Source organism: Epinephelus fuscoguttatus, linkage group LG12 (assembly GCF_011397635.1).
Source record: "Epinephelus fuscoguttatus linkage group LG12, E.fuscoguttatus.final_Chr_v1".
NCBI lineage: Eukaryota > Metazoa > Chordata > Actinopteri > Perciformes > Serranidae > Epinephelus > Epinephelus fuscoguttatus.
This window is the reverse complement of record NC_064763.1, coordinates 33,184,249-33,203,439: the sequence shown is the minus strand read 5'-3', so window position 1 is coordinate 33,203,439 and position 19,191 is coordinate 33,184,249. Positions and strand designations below refer to the sequence as shown.

The following is a 19,191-nucleotide window of genomic DNA, read 5'->3' as shown; positions in this document are numbered from 1 at the left end:
GCTATCTTCCCTGGAAGGCAATTGAATGGAGATTGATGTCTTGGTAATGGTCATTCAGGTATCACTCTGCATTAAGGACTGCTAAGGGGGAAGATATCCACCCCGCAGACCCAATATGATAAGGGTCACACTGGTGGAAGTTTAAACTGATCCTGTTTGAGAGGAACACCTGCTGACTCGCGGACAGAGTCAGATTGCTCAATATGTCATGGTTATTTTAGAGTTTAGTCTCCTAATTTCCACATGCCGCAACTTTGGTCTACTTCCAACATCACTCCAGTTTGGTTTGATGAGAGAATATTTCAACATGGCAGGTTATAAAACCAGTCAACCAAAAAAAAAAAAAAAAAAAAATTACTACAAGCTCATTGTCAAGATGTTATGGATAGACTGCCAAGGAATTGCACTGATAATATACAGCTATGCTTATTACCCAATCAGGGAAACCATAATTACATATCCTAAAATAAAACTTTCAGCACTTAATTTATCCCAGCAGTCCAAGTGGGTCTATTTCAAAGCCTCCGTTGGTGAAACAGCTGCTCTGAGCTGTAGCCAGAAGATTGTCTGTGCCTTTCATGACAGCAGCCAATGAAGGAATCTGTGGAGAAAGCCATCAGATTCAAAGTAATAAGCTCAGAAAGGTCCGACGTAGCAGACAGGTACCAGCAGTCTAGACAAACAGACCCAAAACATTCTGTGGGCGAGGATTGTAGAGAGTCCTTGTAGAAAGAATCTTAGTTCTTAAAACTCAAGAACCAGACTTTAAGGATTTCCCAAGATGCAACTTCCAGGGCCAACACAGAAGTGCCAAAAACTGCAGTTCTTTGAACGGCCACTTGAGCCTGACTCTGGAAGCCAGTCAATCCCCAAAGACCCCCATGTTCAAATGCCCAACTTTATAGCAGAAATAAACATATTTTACTGCCTTGTACAGAAATGCTTTTGGTATCTGTAGCTAGTATACTCATTTGTGACTGTACAGCAGGAGAATTTTTTTATAAGTCACCTGTTCACATTTTGTTTAGGCTTTAAGTTGTGCATAATTAAGGGTGGCCCGCTTTGAGTGTCCGATAGTGTCCTCAGGTTCTCAGTCAGATCCACCCTTCTCTGCTCCACAGCTCCAGGTTCTCACCCAAATATGGTCACTTCTGGCTCCAAATAATCAAGATGTCGACAGCCATAATGCCGAACTCGAGGCAGGTCCATAAATTAATGGGTGATGTCATGGTAAGTACATCTATTATTCATACAGTCTATGGTATGTCTTGATCCTGACTGTCATGCTCTGTGTGAAAAGCTTGAGCTTGCTTTGAGTATCCTTGCCTTTCCAATAGCAGCAGCAGCAGCAGCGAATGGACCTTTTGCGTTGCTGGAAGAGCCATTGAACAAAGGACAGCGCTGAAGCCATCCACAGTGGATGCTATTCTCTTCCTTCACAATGACTCCAAAGAAACCATGGAAGACTGCTGATGACATTGCATAATGTCAGCATGTGTGAGTTGTGTGTTAAAACAATCTACCTATAGCCTATACGAAAAAAACAACAACAACAACCTTTTGACAGTCATTTTCCAGGTGACACGTGTGTAATCATGCAAGCTGTAACCATGGTAACACCTATAGCACGACAGGGACTAACTCAGTAAATTAACTGCCTCAGGCTCGGGTTGGGCTTGATTACTGCTTTCCTGGGCTTAGGTCGGGTTTGGACTGAAATATGTGCCCTGAGCCGCACTTCTTAAAGCACACAAATAGTATGCAGATGAGTGTAAAGTGGTCGGGCTGAGGGTCATTGTGAGGCCATGATGAAATCAGTAAAACAGCCTTTCCATGTAGGAAGAAAGTTGCTGGTCCAAGTGGGGAATTTCAACCATCTCCAGGTCTTGCTCTTGCGTAGTATGGATCAGAAGATGAGCAGGTGAATTGGTGCACCTTCAACAGTTATTGCACATGACTGTGGTGGCGAAGAGGAGCTGAGCTTAAAAGGTAAACCTCTTTGTTTAAAAGTAACAAACATACATTAAAACCTGGCATGAACTTTGGGTCATGACTGAAGAATCAGACTGCAGATTCAAAGAGTCTGTATGATTCCTTGGCTGAGTGTCCAGACTCTGCAGGGTGAGGTGCTCAGAGCTCATAGAACTGCTGCTCCTTTGCAATGAAAGCAGCCAGATGGGAGGGTACAGGCATCTGATCATGATGCCTGCTGAGCTCCCCCCTGTGGAAGCATTCTAGGCACATACAACTGGGAAGAGACCTTGGGAAGACGTGCTGGAGGAGTACAGTACATATCAATCTAGTGTGCCAAATAGGTGATGCCTTTGAAGGATGTGTCTGGGCTACTTTGCTCAGTTTGCTGCCATTGCTCATGACTCACATATGCCAGGGAGAATGGATGGGTGGATTGAAGGATGGATGGAGGAATAACTGAAAAAAGAAGTTCTTAATTCAGAATCAAATGCTAAAGTTTTTCAGTTTTTCTTTATTTTATCTGGCAAATGGTAAACTGCACTTTATACATTACTAACTTAGTATTACTCTACACCTGGTTAACAATATTTAAAAAAAAAAAAAAATACAGCATACTGTTTGGATTAAACGCCACCCTTTTAAAAGCACCAATCTACACTTTGTGAAAGGAAATCTAAACATTTAATTGCATTGTAACTTTTCCTTTTTATCATCAGATTTTCCTGCAAGTTATTGATTTAATTTGAAGGAGGGGGCTATAAACCTTTATTTAGTGTGACCCATTAACTGCTCTGCAACTCCATTATCATATTTCATCCGGACTACCAAAATACTGTTTATGACTGTTTCAGTGGATTGTCTGCCAACGTCCTAGTCTGCTCCACTTGAGAATGGCATTTTAGTAGGTGCAATCTATAAATGCACCGGAGGAAACCATGGCTGACCACACAGACATTGACACTTTCTGACACTTCAGCACATCGATCATCCGGGCTGATTTAGAGGAGATTAATTTGTGTGATCTGACAATGACAGCTGGCTCTCTGAATTTCTAAAGCAAGCAATTGGTTCATCAGAAAGTGAAAGAGGCAAAGCAGTTCAATCATTGCTGTGGTCACAAAACGCTTTGGTTACTGGAGAGAGCTTAAAGCTGAAAAGACCGATTATCTGCAAGAGAACACTTGACTGCCTCTGCCGAGTTATTCTCATGGGCGAAAAATCACAAGCTGTGCCAAGATTTGCACAAAAGCTGTTCTCCATTCTGAGACGCCACATGGCTTACCTCAAATTATGCTCACATTTAATACACCCTCTCTAATTGACCTTAACAATTAATACAGCTAAGAAAGCGTTAGGAATAGTTCAGAGATATGAATCACTAGTGCACAAGAATTTGCGATAACGTTGACTTGAAAATACAAAAAATCTGATAATGACAAATTTAAGTAATCAATTAAACAAGCCAAGCCACCATGGCAACAGGATTACAATTATTCTTATGAAAGAGCTAAATACACATATTCACGAAGACAAACTGACACATACACACCAGAGCGTAGGATGAAGTGTGAGGTTGTGGGGGGATAAACATGGATTGAGGTGGGTGTGCTTTGATAATAGATGCAGTTAATAGAGAAAGAGGATAATTTGAGGACAAGAGAAAAATGATGAGAGAAGAAAGAGATTGTGGCAGGCATAAAGAAGAGCATCAAATAAAATCATCTAATACACCGCTGATGTCTGTCTTTAATTTACTCCCAGAACTACTTTAATGTGAATAAGTTTTTTGGTGGAATGAGGGACAAATGTTGGTAAATGGAGACAGCAGCCGTCCAGCCAGTCAGCGAGGTGAACCCACGGCTTATTAACCTTTGAATTGAGATCCGCTCTGGGAGCAACCTTGTCAATCTTTGTGTCAGAGAAGTGGGATGTGTGTCAGGCGCTCTCTGTAGACTCTGAAACAAACTGTTGCAGATATGTACTGTGCTTCTCAGAGGGAACTATTGATTTCTGTTGGATGTATTCCCAAAAGGGGAGCTACGAGTGCAGATGCTTTATTTATATTGTGTGCATGACTTTATTGGTGAACAGGGAGACAGATTGATCCTTCTGTTTCTTGTTAGAGGCTGAATATTGTTACAAAGTCTCAAGGGTCGGTAGGTATATTACTGTTACTCTGGGTACATTTAGCATTTTATCTCTTTAAACGCACATATGTGACAGTTCAGGTCAAACTGATAATTCAGACAGTGAATTTTTTACTTTAAAAGCTCTGATACATCCGACTCGGCAGTAAATAATAAATAAGTGTCTGAACAGAATACAAATACGCTTGCCTCATTTTGCACATTTTTTTCCCAAACAAATCTGCTCCTAAAACAGCAGTAGCTCTGTGTTAGATAACAATTACTTGTACCAGTTGCACTCCGTATCACTTATTTGCAGAATTAGTGTCCAATGGCAAAAAGATTTCAAGTTATAACCACAAGGATCTTTCCCAGTAGTACACTCAATCTCGAATGAGAAACTTTTACAACTAGTCCATATCCACTGAGTGCACAGTTGCCCACGTACAGTTTCACATGGTGTGTGTTTGGGATACAGGTCATAGCAAATTGCAGATTAAATGTCAACTGAACCCATTAAGAAGAGCAATGTATTCAGACAGAGTTTTTGTGAATTTGATAGTACGATTGCTTTATTGAAAGTACAGTAGTACCATTGCCAATAGTGGGATAGTTAGTGGGCTAAAACTGTACATTAGTAGTTGAAGTAGCACGTTGAAAGGCAGATAGTTAAAGTGTTTATATGTTGTTTTGACTTAAAAGTGGGGCGCACTGGTAGAATGACTGACTGACTGACAGAATGACACACTGACAGTTTCCGTGATTATGTACAGCATACCATACCATGATTTAGTCATACCAAAGATTAGAAAAAAAACCCAAAGCATTCGGCCACAGGGGGAGCCACAGCGATTGGTCGCATTTTAGCCATTTTTAAGCATTTTTCTGTTGTTATAGCGCCACCCAGTTGCCAATTAGAGTTAAATTTCTCCAGTCACCTTGAGGCGTCCTGTTCTACATATCTACCAAGTTTAGTTAAAATCGATATGGCGGTTAAGAAATTAGCTCTCTAGTGCCCCCATTTTGTTTGTTGGGGTCAATAATGGAGGGGTCCCCTCAGATTATGTGTGGTCATATGCCTACAAAGTTGCGTGGTGATGGGTGAAACCCTTGAGATGTTATACACTTTTATGTGATGAGCCACGCCCTCCGCAATATTCATTGCCTTATAGAAGCTCAGTTTTAGTAAGTTTTCCAACTTTTGCCAAGAGGGAACTTTAGATATTGGTCCCTAGATTATGTTCACCCAGTTTCATGCAGATCAGTCAAACTTCCTAGAAAGAGATCCATTTGAAGTGTTTTTCAAAAAATTAAAAATGGCGGAAAATCTATATAACCAGAAGTTATGGGTTCTTGAGGCAAATTTGTTCCTCATGAGGAGAGGCATCTCTGTGCAAAGTGTCATGTCTCAATGACATACGGGGCATGAGATATGCCCATTCAAACTTTGCAAATTCAGTCGGTTGCTATAGCGTCCCCCTTTGGCCAACTGATGTAATATTGCTTCATTCGCATCCTCCCATGACCCTCTACCACTGTGCCAAATTTCACATGGATTGACCAAGTCAGTGAGGAGAAAAACGCGGAACACACACACCCACAGAGTTTTCATCATTATATAGTAAGATAGTCTTTCACTGGTGTCAATTCTTGTGTCCTCCATGATTTCAAAACAAAAACTGCCAAAGATGGAGCACAGATAGAGATCTCATATCTAATGGGATCAGGTGGAAAAGCCCATTATTCATTATGTAAAAGGGAAGTCTCTGAAGCCATCGGCTGTCGGTCTGATGACAATAGGCCTCTAGGGCCAATATTTCAGGATATCCAGTGTAGCAAGCAGATATATGGGCCAAAACTTCTTCTGTGTGCGTGTCATTTCTCCTAAACTCCAACCAGATATCTGAGTGAATCCTGCTAATAAATAAAAAACAAATATGAAGCTAAATTTTCAGATGATTGGTTACAAAATTGCATTGCAGCCAACTGCTGCTCAAATGGTGAAACTGCTGCTCAAATGGTGAAACTACAAATGAAAACCAGAACACCTCCAATGATAAAATTTATCCCTGATGCTTACAGATTCTGCATATATGTGCAGGTATCTGTTTAGAGATTATGAAGGAGACATGATTGAAGAAAGCTCTAGTGTGTTAGAAAAACCAGGTGCAAGATGCACCTGTGTGATTTAATGAACGGTGCAATCTAGATCTCAAAGCTTATCTCAAACTGTGGAGACTTTCTCTTCTGTTCCCTTTCTCCCTGTATGACTGAGGAGAAACGCTTTCTATCTTAGGTAAGTGTTGACTTGGCATTTTAAGACTCCATAATTACCCTAAAGGTTGAATTCCAACCAAGTGTTACACACGCTGAATTCACTAATTACCTTCCCTGAGGAGGGTTTGTGGTTGGCGAATGCTGCATGTTTAACAAAGTGAAGGTCTTTGACACCGATGACCAGGGTTTACTGCCTGTCTTGTCAGTTTTAGAAGATGGACATGTAGATGATAACTGAGATGCTCTAAGAAAAAAAGCACTTCAAAGCATCTCAAACTGTTGGTTGTCTAAACTACAGTTTGAAGTTAATTTTCAATGACTGAATAGCTTTGTTGAAAATTCTAAATCTCTCTAAGAAAAGTTTCCAGCACAAATGGGGCTTGCTGGGACAGTGTTATGTGTGGCCACTAATTGTCATCAGTGATGTCGTGATCTGGTTCCATCTTTGTCCTTTGCCAGTACTGTGTCCCCCAGATCCTTCAGAGAGACAGAAGCCAGTGTCATGGGAAAGAGAACAACAGATGGCCACCTTTAATCTAAGCAGCAAAGATGAATCAAGTTTAGAGTGTAAAGCAAGGCTGCTGTACCACTGTGGCTCTGAAGGTGAACAGCAGTCTTCAGGGCCACACAGTTACTCAATGGGAAATGCGCACACAGAATACTGAGAGTGCAAACTTTGAAATCATCAGCTTTTGATGAAATGTGTGCTGTGAATGAATCGTTCATGACTAGTTTCTGAATAATTCTGACTTAAGAACTAGATCATGATGAGTTACTTGGGAAAAGACTGGGAGATACTGCACTGCTCCAAAAAAAAAGGGAACACTCAAATCTCACATCAGATCTTGATGAATGAATTATTCAAGTTGAAAATCTTTACTGATCTACATTATATAATTGGTTGAGAACAAAATGACATAACAACAGTCAATGGAAACCAAAATCATCAATCCACTGAGAGCTGGATTCAAAATCACACCGAAAATCAAAATAAAAAAAATCACAGGCTGATCCAACTTGAATTTGGATCAGCCTGAATTATATCACACAACTCATAAATTGACTCAGTAATGTGTACGGCCCCCGTGTGCCTGAAAGCACTCCCAAAAACGTCAGTGCGTGATCCTCCTCCTCCTCCCAGACCTGGGTCGGGGCATTAGTGAGCTCCTGGACAGGTTGTGGGGGTACTTGTTGGTGTCAGACGCACAACACATCACGTCCCAGTTGGATTTAGGTTAGGGGAACGAGAGGGCCAGTAAATGGCATCAGTGCCTTCATCATCCAGGAACTGCCTACACGCTCTGGCCACATGAGGCTGGACATTGTCCTGCACCAGGAGGAAGCCAGGGCCCATTACACCAGCGTAAGGTCTGACAATCACTCTGAGGATTTCATCCTGGTACCTAACAGCAGTCAGGGTACTGTTGGCTATGACATGGAGGTCTGTGCAACCCTCCAACGATATGCCTCCCAAGACCATCACTGGCCCACCGCCAAACTGGTCATGCTGGATAGTGTTACAGGCAGCATATCCTTCATAGTCAATTGAGCTGCATGGTGCTGGGCTGTGAGCACAGGTCCCACTAGAGGATGTCAGGCCCTCATGGAGTCTGTTTCTGACAGTTTGGTCAGAAACATGCATGCCAGTAGCCTGCTGGAGGTCAATTTGAATGGCTCTGGCAGTGCTCCTCCTGTTCCTCCCCACACAAAGGAGCAGATACCGGTCCTGGTGCTGAGTTGATGCCCCATTACGGCCCTTGCCAACTCTCCTTGTGTAATGGCTGGTCTCCTGGTATCCCCTCCATGCTCCTGAGACTGTGCAAGGATACACAGCAAACCGTCTTGCAACCGCACATACGGTTCAGAATCAGTCAGGAAGGATAAGGAGAGTGTAACCATCTGTGGCCACCACATGCAAAAAACATTCCCTTTTAGGTGATTGTCTACCTCTCCAATGCACTTGTTGTCACTTTTATTTGCACCAAGCAAATAAAAGCAGGTGAAATTGGTTCACAATCACTTGTGCTTCCTAAATGGACAGACTGAGATCCCTGAGGTTTAACTGACTTGGTGTTATACTGTGACCATTAAGTTTTCCCTTATTTTTTTAAGCAGAGTGTATAAATGATTCCTTAGATAATGATTGGTTCATGCCTGATATCACACTGTGACAGATTACTGTGAAGGAGGGGGGATTCAATATTCCCTAACCAATCACTGGAGACCAATGTATCCACTTGAAACATGAAACATACACTGATCCGCAGCTATGCTAACATATCTGTTTTGTCAGGGTTTTAAGAGTGGATTAGCATGAAGTAAAAACCAACTGCAGTGTTGGGTAACATTAGGAAGGCATGTCAATTTACAACAGTCTCAGTACATAGCAGCGTCCATCTTATCTACAACGCTTGAGAACAGGGCCCGACTAAAACTTAGTGATGAAATGTTTTTGAACAGAAGCACTGATGCATTGAACACCCTGTTGTGTTGCGCAGGCATACTGCCTTTCAATATGGTGGGGTTTAATTTAGTTCTTTATTGGCATGGGAAACATACCATACACTGCCAAAGCAAGTGTCAAATTACAATTGAAATTGTACAATAAATAAATATCTATTTGAATTTGGTTTATATATACACATTGCTACTGATTGGGTAACACATCATTTAACTTGTAAACCGTAGCAAAACAGCGTACACTGTTTTCAGACTGAACATGGCCCAGATTGACAACAGCGTTTGTCTTGCCTGTGGTACTGATTGGGTAATTGTTAGACCCCCCACGCAGTGCTCATTGGAGGAACAGCTGTTTCATGATGCCAAACGAATCAGTCAACTCCGTGGAGTGGGCAGATTCTAATGTCTGGACCCAGACATGATTGGTTCATAAATATCTGTGAATGAGAATAACACCTATTTCCTTTCTGGGTTGGGTCTGAGTTGTTCTTCATTACTGAACCAGCACAAAATAGTAACAATTCATTAATTCATTACTTAACCATTAGTTACTGTTTTTTGTGCAGGGGAAGCTCACTTTAAGTTTACATCATAAAATTTGTCATATTGTAGCAAGGCAGTAACTTACAAAAGGAACATTTAATTGAAGTCGTTTTTCAACCATACTCATGCCATAGAACCACAGCAAAACAAACCTCAAAGATTTTCAGATGGGTTTAAACACCCTAACCCTTGTTTACAGTGTGTGTTGTGTGTACAAACAGTGAAAATTAGTTATATGGATTATGGAAATAAAAAACGCAGGAACGCACGTTGCCTACATCGTTGTGAGCATTTATACTTGTGCGGTGGTGTGTCTGTGTCACTCTGCAGTTAGACCTCCAAAACACTAGTCAGCGGCGGAGGTTTCTGTGAAGTGCCATTAAGTTGATTCAAATCATACATTAAACATGGCTTAATAGAGACAATTTCAAACACAAGTACACAAAACCACTTCACTATAACTCGCAGCACTGACAAACAAACACTTGTCTTTATCTTAACACATTTTCCCCACAAATACAATATGCTAATGTTATTAGCACAAGCCTATGGCATTTTACATTGTATAAATTAGCCTAGCAATTGGCAATCTTTTCCTCTTCTCATGTAAAACCAGGGACAACAGCAACATTTAACAAAGGTAACGGCACACAATTTGGCTCCATTATAACTCACAAGGTATATATAAATATCTGGATAGGACTGCGCTCAAAATGCGAAGCGCTGTCAATCACAAAGTATTCAGCCTTTTAGTTTAGTTTAGTTTATTTGTTTGTTCCTCACATGAAAGTGGACAACAGAATTTGCACATGCACTCTACATTTTCAAATCAACACCTCCATGATTGGAAAGGAGCAGCAAGAAGAAAAAAGATTCTTATATGTGCCTGCCCCCTATTTGAACAATTAATAATAAAAGAAAAGATGGTCTGACATCACATACAGTTGATTTTCAATAGCCAACACCAACAACACTTTGATAATAACAACAAAAACAATTAATCAAAACAAATACAAAGGAATAAATTAAATAAATACATATCCCATACAAGTAAACTTTTACCAGCTCAAATTAATTGATCATTAACATCCAGTTTAAATTTCAAGTGCATATTGACAATTTTTTTTTGCATTTGTAGATTTTTTTAAATTGATGAGTATCTGTACAACCTTTCAAATCCTGTAGTAGAGAATTCCATATTTTTACACCAACAACCGAAATACACATTTGTTTTAAAGTAGTCCGAGCAACTTGGTGCTTAAAATCAAATCTTCTTCTATGACTTTCATCTTCTGAAGTTAACACAAAGAGCTTTTGTAGGTTTTCTGGTAAAACTCTGTTTTTGGCTTTGAACATAATTAGTAATGTCTGGAGTTCTATTATCTCTGTAAACTTCAATAACCCTGATTTAATAAATAAACTATTGGTATGTTCTCTAAATTTAACTTTGTGGATAATTCTGATTGCTCTTTTCTGCAATATGAACAAAGGTTTTATATTAGTCATATATGTATTACCCCACACTTCTGCACAATAACCCAGATAAGGCAGTATGAGTGAACAGTACGTATGATACAAAGGATTTCCATGTCATATTTTCATCCACTGTGATTCCCAAAAACTTAAACTCTGATACCTTCTCAATGTTAAGTCCATCAATGGACAATGAAATTTCGTCTTTACTTCTTTTAGCAAAAACCATGAACTTAGTTTTTATCACATTTAATGATAACTTATTTACATCAAACCAAATTTTAAGTTTCACCATTTCACTTTCAATGCTTTCAGATAATGTTTTTAAATTATCTCCTGAACAAAAGAAATTAGTGTCATCTGCAAACAAAATGAACCGTAACAACTTAGAAACTTCACAAATGTCACTGATATACAAAATAAAAAGTCTCGGCCCCAAAACTGAACCTTGTGGGACCCCACATTCAATTTTCAAACATTCAGATGCATTACCAGCAAAATACACAAATTGTTTTCTATTATGTAAATAGCTAGTTAACTAATTAAGAACGATTCCTCTCACACCATAAGTATTCAACTTAGTATTCAACTTAGAATGATCTATTGTATCAAATGCCTTCTTTAGGTCAATGAATACCCCTATTGTATATTTCCTTCTGTCAATTGCTGTTGTGATTTCTTCTATTATTTCCATTATTGCCAGAGCAGTAGAGCGATTTGTCCAAAAACCATATTGACTCTCACTTAATATTTTATTTTTTTCAATGAAATTATCTAGTTTTTGAACAAACAACTTTTCAAGCACTTTTGAAAATTGGGGAAGTAATGATACCGGTCTATAATTATTAAAGCTGTGTTTATCTCCTGCCTTGAAAAGTGGAATGACCTTTGCTGTTTTCATCCTATCTGGAAAAACACCTGTTTTAAATGAAAGATTATAAACATAACATAACGGTTTTAAAATACAGTCAATGGTCATTTTTACTACTTTCATATCTATTCTATCACTATCAGTTGATGTCTTATTTTTTGTTTTAGCTACCACAGAAATAATTTGACTTTCACTAACCTCACCAAGAAACATTGACTGCATCACTTTATTTTCCCTTTTCCAGCCACTTTCTGTTTGACCATGATTTTTTGTAATGTCATTTGCCAATTTAGGCCCAACATTTACAAAAACAGAATTAAATTCATCAGCAACTTCATTCATGTGTTTAATCACCTTATTATCCTTAATGAAATGATTAGGTAGATCTGTAGTTCTAAATTTATTATTTATTACACTGTTCAGAATATTCCATGTACCCTTAATGTTGTTTTTATTTTCTTGTAGAACTGCATTGTAATGTTTCTTCTTTGCTTGTCTCAATATATTGGTTAATTTATTTTTGTACACCTTGTATTTTTTTTTCAGCAGTCTCTGTTCTAGCTTTTATGAAGTCTCTATAGAGTTTATTTTTCTTTTTACATGCATTTTGTAGGCTCTTTTAGACAGTTCCTCCAATCATCACGCATACACCGAGCGTCCTCTCCTGCCTACCGCTCCATTAGGTCCCAGGGAAGCTGAGCCTCCCTGGAAGTGATGATTTTGTCGCATTTATCCAATGACAATCTTGCTTTGCTGCATGAAAAAAAACTTCTCTGCACTGTCTCATAGGAATGCTTGGAAGCTCTGCGTCCGCTGTGCTGACACAGGGAGGTCGCGTTTGAAAACTGGTGATAAACACGTTTGAACATCATAGTCATGATATTAAACGCATCCTAGCACACATTTAATGCAATGTAAATTCTTATTGTAATGTAAATTCAATAGTGCATATTTGACCATTTCTTCTATGAAATTCTAGGGGAAGTTCAGCCTCCCTTGTTGTCTCAGAGCAATCGCTCCTGCTTCAAACCAGTATGTCGCTGCAACTGTAGATACTCACTTTTTTTTTTCACTAGTCTTTGCTCTTATGGTGGAGAAACTTTTATTTTATGTTGGATTCTTGATGCTGGTATGTTTATTAGACACATTAAAATTGACATTACTGTATGTGACTATGCTGACTGTAAATAGAAAACTGTGGGAATTCTTCTGCGTTTTGGCTACAGAAAAAAAGAACAAACAAATGTACAGTATGCCTTGAAATGAGGGCTAAAAATCCAACATGTCCATTTTTCTAAGCTTTAATAAACGTACCATTTTATTTGAACAGAGGACACGTGTCACTGCCTGTTACATGTGCTGGTGCTTGATGCACAGCAGGTGTTAAAAAGGCAGCCTTTTACCATCTGTATAACACATTAGCAATCATGGTGTTGTTCATTAGCTGGACAGCACCAGTCATGATATCCCATTGGCTTTGGCCTTAACCCGGTTCATGTTTTTCTCAATTAATTGCTTGAGCATTTAAAGACTTGGAAGCCAGAAGATTTAGAAGCTTTATTTCTCACTTTCGACATAATTGGAATCAGTCTTTCAGTATATCTGTTCTAAATCCACATGCACTGATGCCATACGAATGTTCGTGGAGTCAGTGGAGCAGTATGGTGTGCACACTTGTCTGCTCAGTGACCAGAGTAGCAATGTTCAGTAATTAAATAAGAAATGTGAATAAATCAAAATAACATCCTTCACTATTCCAGTTTTCATTATTTGAAAACAAAACAAAACAAAAAAAGAAATTCACCAGTGTATTGACTTCTTGTCTGCAGCAATGTGTATGTGTATTTGTGTCTGCATGTTTGATTATATATGGCTTTCACTATTGCATATTCAATACCGGAGGGAGAAATGGTGAGCTGCAATGTAGAGGAAACAGCAAGTATTCAGTGTGTTTGTTTCTTTGTTTGTTTTCATGCTAATATATCTAATTAAAGGGGAAACAAGAGAAGCCATGAGTAATATCCTAGAATGAAAAATATCTAAAATATGCTTAAATCTGTATATGCATGCATGTATGTTTATGAGTATTGACAGTATCTGTGAAACATGCTTTTGTGTTTCGGCAGAGGTATTTATTTGTCTATATAAGGCTCTGGGCTGGGGTGTATCACTGAGGGAGAGAGGAAGAGAAGAGTGGACGATGCGGTGCTGCTCTCATTTAGTAGTTCAGTCTTCAAAGAATTGATTCCCCAAGGAGAACTTGCAGGGAACTAATAGCTGTGAGCTTCAATAAAAATGAGGATACTGGCAGTGTTTTGATGGCATACACACCAGCCCAGTGTGAGAGAAGAGAGGAAACGGAAAATTACACAAGAGGAGGTACTAAAAGTAAATGCTTAAAATAATGCTCGTTCAAAAAGCAGTGCTGGAACCATTCCGGCCTTCAAAGAGGAAATTAATTTTGATGTTTTGCACATTTTGTTAGGTTAATTTAAAAAAATACTTCAAAAATACCCATAAAAGGATCATTTCTATATCAGTTACTCACCTTCTGTTACTTGAAATTTTGGAGATGCTCCACAAATATCAAAGAAGGACAGAAGTTTTGAGTTGATTTGCAGCAAAACTACATCAAAACATCCCTTTACAAACTCTCACACAACTCGTGCAGTATATTGCCAGTCCCATTTATCTGCTCTGTACTTGCAATGCACATGCATTTTTTACTAAAACCTTACTTTTTGAAACAGCTCCACATATGAATAGAGTGCCTAGGCAAGCATTTGAACTCTGCTTGTATTCCATTGAGCAGAGTTTAAACACACATGCTTACGCTGATGTGCTATTTGCAGTGTTTCCCATACATTGACGAGACTATGGCGGCCCGTCACTCTGTAGCGCACCAGCTGGAGCGCGGCATCCGTCAAAAATAGACCCGGTGCGTATTATTAGCGGAGTGGAGCACCGAGTCGCTTCTAGGCTGCGGCTAGGACGGAGCTGGCTGGCCGGCTGGTGGAGCAGCTTACATTGACTTGAACGGCCGCGATTAGCTCCAGCACCCACGCCTCGGCCGGCTCGCACACACAACGGATCCAGTGGGTTGCCATGAATGGGCCTGTAATTTGTGTCTGTTTGTGTGTAATTAATTTGAGTCTTACCTTTTGTTTACTTTTCGTATTGTGTATTTTGTATTGTTTTGCATATCTGTAGCTGTGTTTGTGAGTGTGAGAGAGAGGGAGTTTTAAAAGAATATTTTGTTTGCACAAGATTTAAAATAATAAAATAGCCCTCCAGAGGCAGATCAGTACGTCAGTCATTTTTCTTTTGATTACTGAAATGTTTAACCACTAATCCTTAGCCATATTTTAAGTGTAACCCTTCACCATAACATGCCACTAGTGTTTTTATCAGTAAAAATGGAACATTTTTCACACATAAAAAGCACAAAGATGTTGAAATCTAGGCATATTCTGCCATCATAACTTGGCTCTCACACCGGAATTCCACTGGATGCGTGTCCGTTGCGGAACGGCAGCGCTGGTTATCCGCTGCGTGCTCCGCCGTCCGTCAACATCCAATGGCTGCGTTTGCTGTGCAGAGCAGTGCAGCTCCGCCAGAAGATATCTTGACATGCTGACATCTTGGTGCACTGCCATGATTAATATCTCCTCATCCATGGTGTCAACGGGGTGAAATGACATCTGAAAACCTGTTGACTTCAGGCCTGTCTCTGCCCATGATGTAGTTTTCAAGGTGTAGTGCAGGGAGAAAGAGACAGAGGGAGGCTGCTTAGTGAGAGAGCGGAGGGTGGGCGGAGGGGGGGAGATCAACGCCTCCGCCCACTCGACACTAACGCACATGTTGCGGAGCGGTGAACAAACCAAACAACACAATGTCAGGAGAAATTGAAAAGATATGCCATCTATGTAAAGTCAACTTGCTAATTAAGGAGCCATTACATGTTCAAGAGTTTTATAAAGCTGCTCAAAAGCCAAAGAGAGGCTATAAGTGAACGTTTCAGTGGCGACGTGTAATGACCGCGACCCCCGCATGCATTTTTATCTCGGGTGTCTGAAATTTTCTTCACCCCTTCTTCATCCTGCAATGAATGAGTGCACCGGCTTTCTACTGCGCCACAGCGCCACTATAGCAGTTGGGAGGTGTATTGCACATTGGTAGTAAGAGGCTTACATCCGAGATAAAAATGCATGTTTATTGAACAATAACGGATATACAAACACACAGCAACCCCCCGTACACCTTCCTAACATCAGTGCCTATGAGGTGAGTACATTACATGTTTGATTTGAACGTTTATGGAGACGTGAATCGGTCTAGACCGGGAACCCCCAAACGAAAAACGGGGTTCAAGACGTTTTGGTCCAAGGCTAGGTCCAAACCATTTATAGCGTTCATTTTCTCCATATACCAGTCCCTGGCTTCGTGGTTCAATGTATCCTGGTAAATTCCCTTTCCTTTCTGCCATCTTAACATCTTTTCCCTCACTTTCTCCACTCGATGCGACTCAACTACTGCGTTTGTTTACTGCTGCCCGTAGCCATCAACATGGCAGCAACGTCCATGGTGACGTCACTGTGCCCATTCCCTATTGGGGGTCAGAATTCACCAGATTGATGCCTTTAAATCAAATATATACTAAAACAAAGCACGCCCCCAGACCCCCCATGGTCTCCAGAAATCCTGTGGGAAACACGGATTTGTCCATGTGTGAGACTATTTATGGTTAAGTGTTGTGAGGTTTTATTGAAAAATCATAAGTTTGGTAAGTACTGACCATGACTGGATAAATGAGACTTAAATCATACTGCATGAGTTGTGTGAGAGTTTGTAGTACTCCTTTAAATGACAAGAAGACATGTAGAGGAATAATTTACTGACAGAAAGGTGCAAGGCAGTGAAAAAAGATGGGCCGATCACACCTCCTTTTAGTGTGAGTTTGGCTGAGAAGAAAATGCTGCAAATGTTCCCCAAACATTAATTAAGCTCCTGAGCAGCCTTTGTCTATTAATATAATAGCAACATCCTCCTACCAGCCCTGCACGCCTCTGCTAAGTGAGAGATATGTCAAGATACAGTAACAGACAATATTGGTAGTGAGAGTGTGTTTTCTGCCAAATAAATGAGACTAATTTCCAAGCATATTATATCAATTAGGCATGGCAAATCTCGCTCATGATGATGTTTATCAACAGTGAAGTTGTATCGAAGGCTGCAAACCAGCTGGGTGACCATTATTCATGTGCTCTCATGTTGAGGAACCAGGGAAATATGAAATAGATTTGCAATAACATGTTAAATGTAGATCTTAATCTCTACTCCAACATTAAATACTGATTTCAAGCAATGAAATTTGATCTATTACACTCTTGAGAAGGTGGCTCTGTTTGTGTTAATACAAGCTTGATACAATGGTAGCATTTGTGATGGGAATACTTTACATAAGCAGGATTTAATGGAGGTGATAACTTACAGTATACTTTATCTAAGAGGCTGATGAAACTGTTACAGCAGCCAGTGTACATATGGGCATGTGATGGAATAAGATCTATGTTGGGCTCCTTACTTTACTCAGAAAATGCAATTTATTACTCATTACTCCTTTCAAAGGTAATATTGTTACTTTACTTATTGCTCATTCATCACACTACTAGTTATATTACTTTTCAGTTACACCCCACAAAATTAGTATTTGCGTCCTTTCGCCTCAAAGTTCAGACCTCTCATGTGAACCTCTGTGTGTATGTCGGGGTGATATCCAGTAAGCGCAATTAACGCCTCGTTTCCACTTCCGTATGTGTGCGGAGACGTGGCACTAGGAAGTCAATTCATGTGTATGGGAATCTCCTTGATATCCAATGTGCCTGCGAAACTCCTCCCCTCCACAATATTTCAGTACGGGATTCGCCTTGAGAACATCAAAGACATTGAACTTTTGGTGTGGATTTCGGAGAGATGGTGTGCTAGCTTAGCTAACAGGCTGCTAACTAGCTAACAGGCTATTTCTTTCAATTCAGTTGCCTGTGTTGATTGTCAAGTGAGTGTATGATTAAAAAGAACTTATCTAGTTTGAACACACTGTGAACCTGAGTAATGTCATTCTGCTAACATATGGCTATACATTATGTACAGTCAGATTGTCATTATGACTCGTTCAGCCGTTCATACGTCTTTTTAATAAAATATTTCACAAAACATGCCACATACCTGGCAGGTCCTGTTTCTGTCCCTGTACTACTCCAAGTGCAAACTCCAAACTACTGGATGGCGGAAAACTACACTGAAAAACTGACAAAATTAGCCTCTCCCCCCATGGCTACAGGTGGTTTCTTTCAGGTTTCTAGCCATCTGTAAAGAAATGCACTTCCTTGCGTTGGACACTAGAGGCATTATCCATATATTTACGGATCTACGGACACCAGTCACATACATAAGTGGAAACGAGGCGTGAGGCTAGAAAGCTTGCAAATTATTTTTACCTGGAGATCTCCTGTTGCCTGTGACTGGTATTTTCCAAAGGATCTATCTGAAAGATAAAAAAAAAAAACCATTGAGATCAACATTTCATCCACTACATATACAGCCACAAGCTTCATTTGGTGTTTGTCTCCTGTAGCCTGCAGCTGTCCATGATTAAAACCCAGTTTTGGTTATTTGTAGCCGCAGAGGGCTCACCTATAGTTGGGTATATTCCCACGAGATTCATGTTGTTGTGCTGTCTGTTGCAGTAGAGGACTAAGTACAGTACAAAGAGTCTTAGTATAACTATGTTGAACAACAATGTTCTTGTGATCTTTCCCCCCCAACAAAATCAAAGTAATAATTATATTTCCAGCTGCTGAATGTACGGTAAGTGGTGCATCTTCAAAGCTAGCTTGCTGCTTTGTGACGTGCATGAACAGCGTGACAATTACAGAAATGAATCCTGGAATGTAACTGATTGTTGGATTTCAAATCTGTAGGGGGGTGTCAACAAAAGCAAGGTTGTAAGGGGTTATTTGTTTTTGTGGTGCCTGTAATAATATTACTGGAATTTCAGTAGAAATTCATTACTGGGTAAGGTTATATTATATGGAGCCCCTGAAGGGACATGGAAGGGAAAAAAAATAGACGTTTGGAAAAAAAAACAACAAAAAAGTACTTTTGCGAGATCTCGCAAAACTTTCCTTTAAGTAATGTACTTCCAGGTCAGTTTGGCCCATAGAGACTGCAAACAAACGCAACAATGGAGCGCATTCACCTGTGGGAGAGGCTCATAGAGTTTTATTTTGAGATTGGCCTCAAATATAAAGACATTAAATCAGTGCTCGTGAGTAAACACGGCTCCTTCAACACCAAGCGCACATCCTCTTTCCTTACTCGTAGTCCATGTTCTCTGCATTTAGAAAACATCCACCGGTAACCGTGAAGCTGTCCAGAGTACTGTATTTGGTTGCTAATGAATTCAAT

The 19,191-nt window shown here is 39.9% G+C and overlaps 1 long non-coding RNA gene across 1 annotated transcript in view; it reads right to left on the bottom strand.

Annotated features, from left to right (window-relative positions):
- Positions 1 to 18,241: 18,241 nt before the first annotated feature.
- Positions 18,242 to 19,191, bottom strand: part of LOC125898398 (uncharacterized) — a 49,529-nt gene continuing 48,579 nt past the window's right edge. The window contains exon 3 of the long non-coding RNA XR_007450623.1: positions 18,242 to 18,268. This is a non-coding gene — a long non-coding RNA (uncharacterized LOC125898398). The remainder of the gene's footprint in view (positions 18,269 to 19,191) is intronic.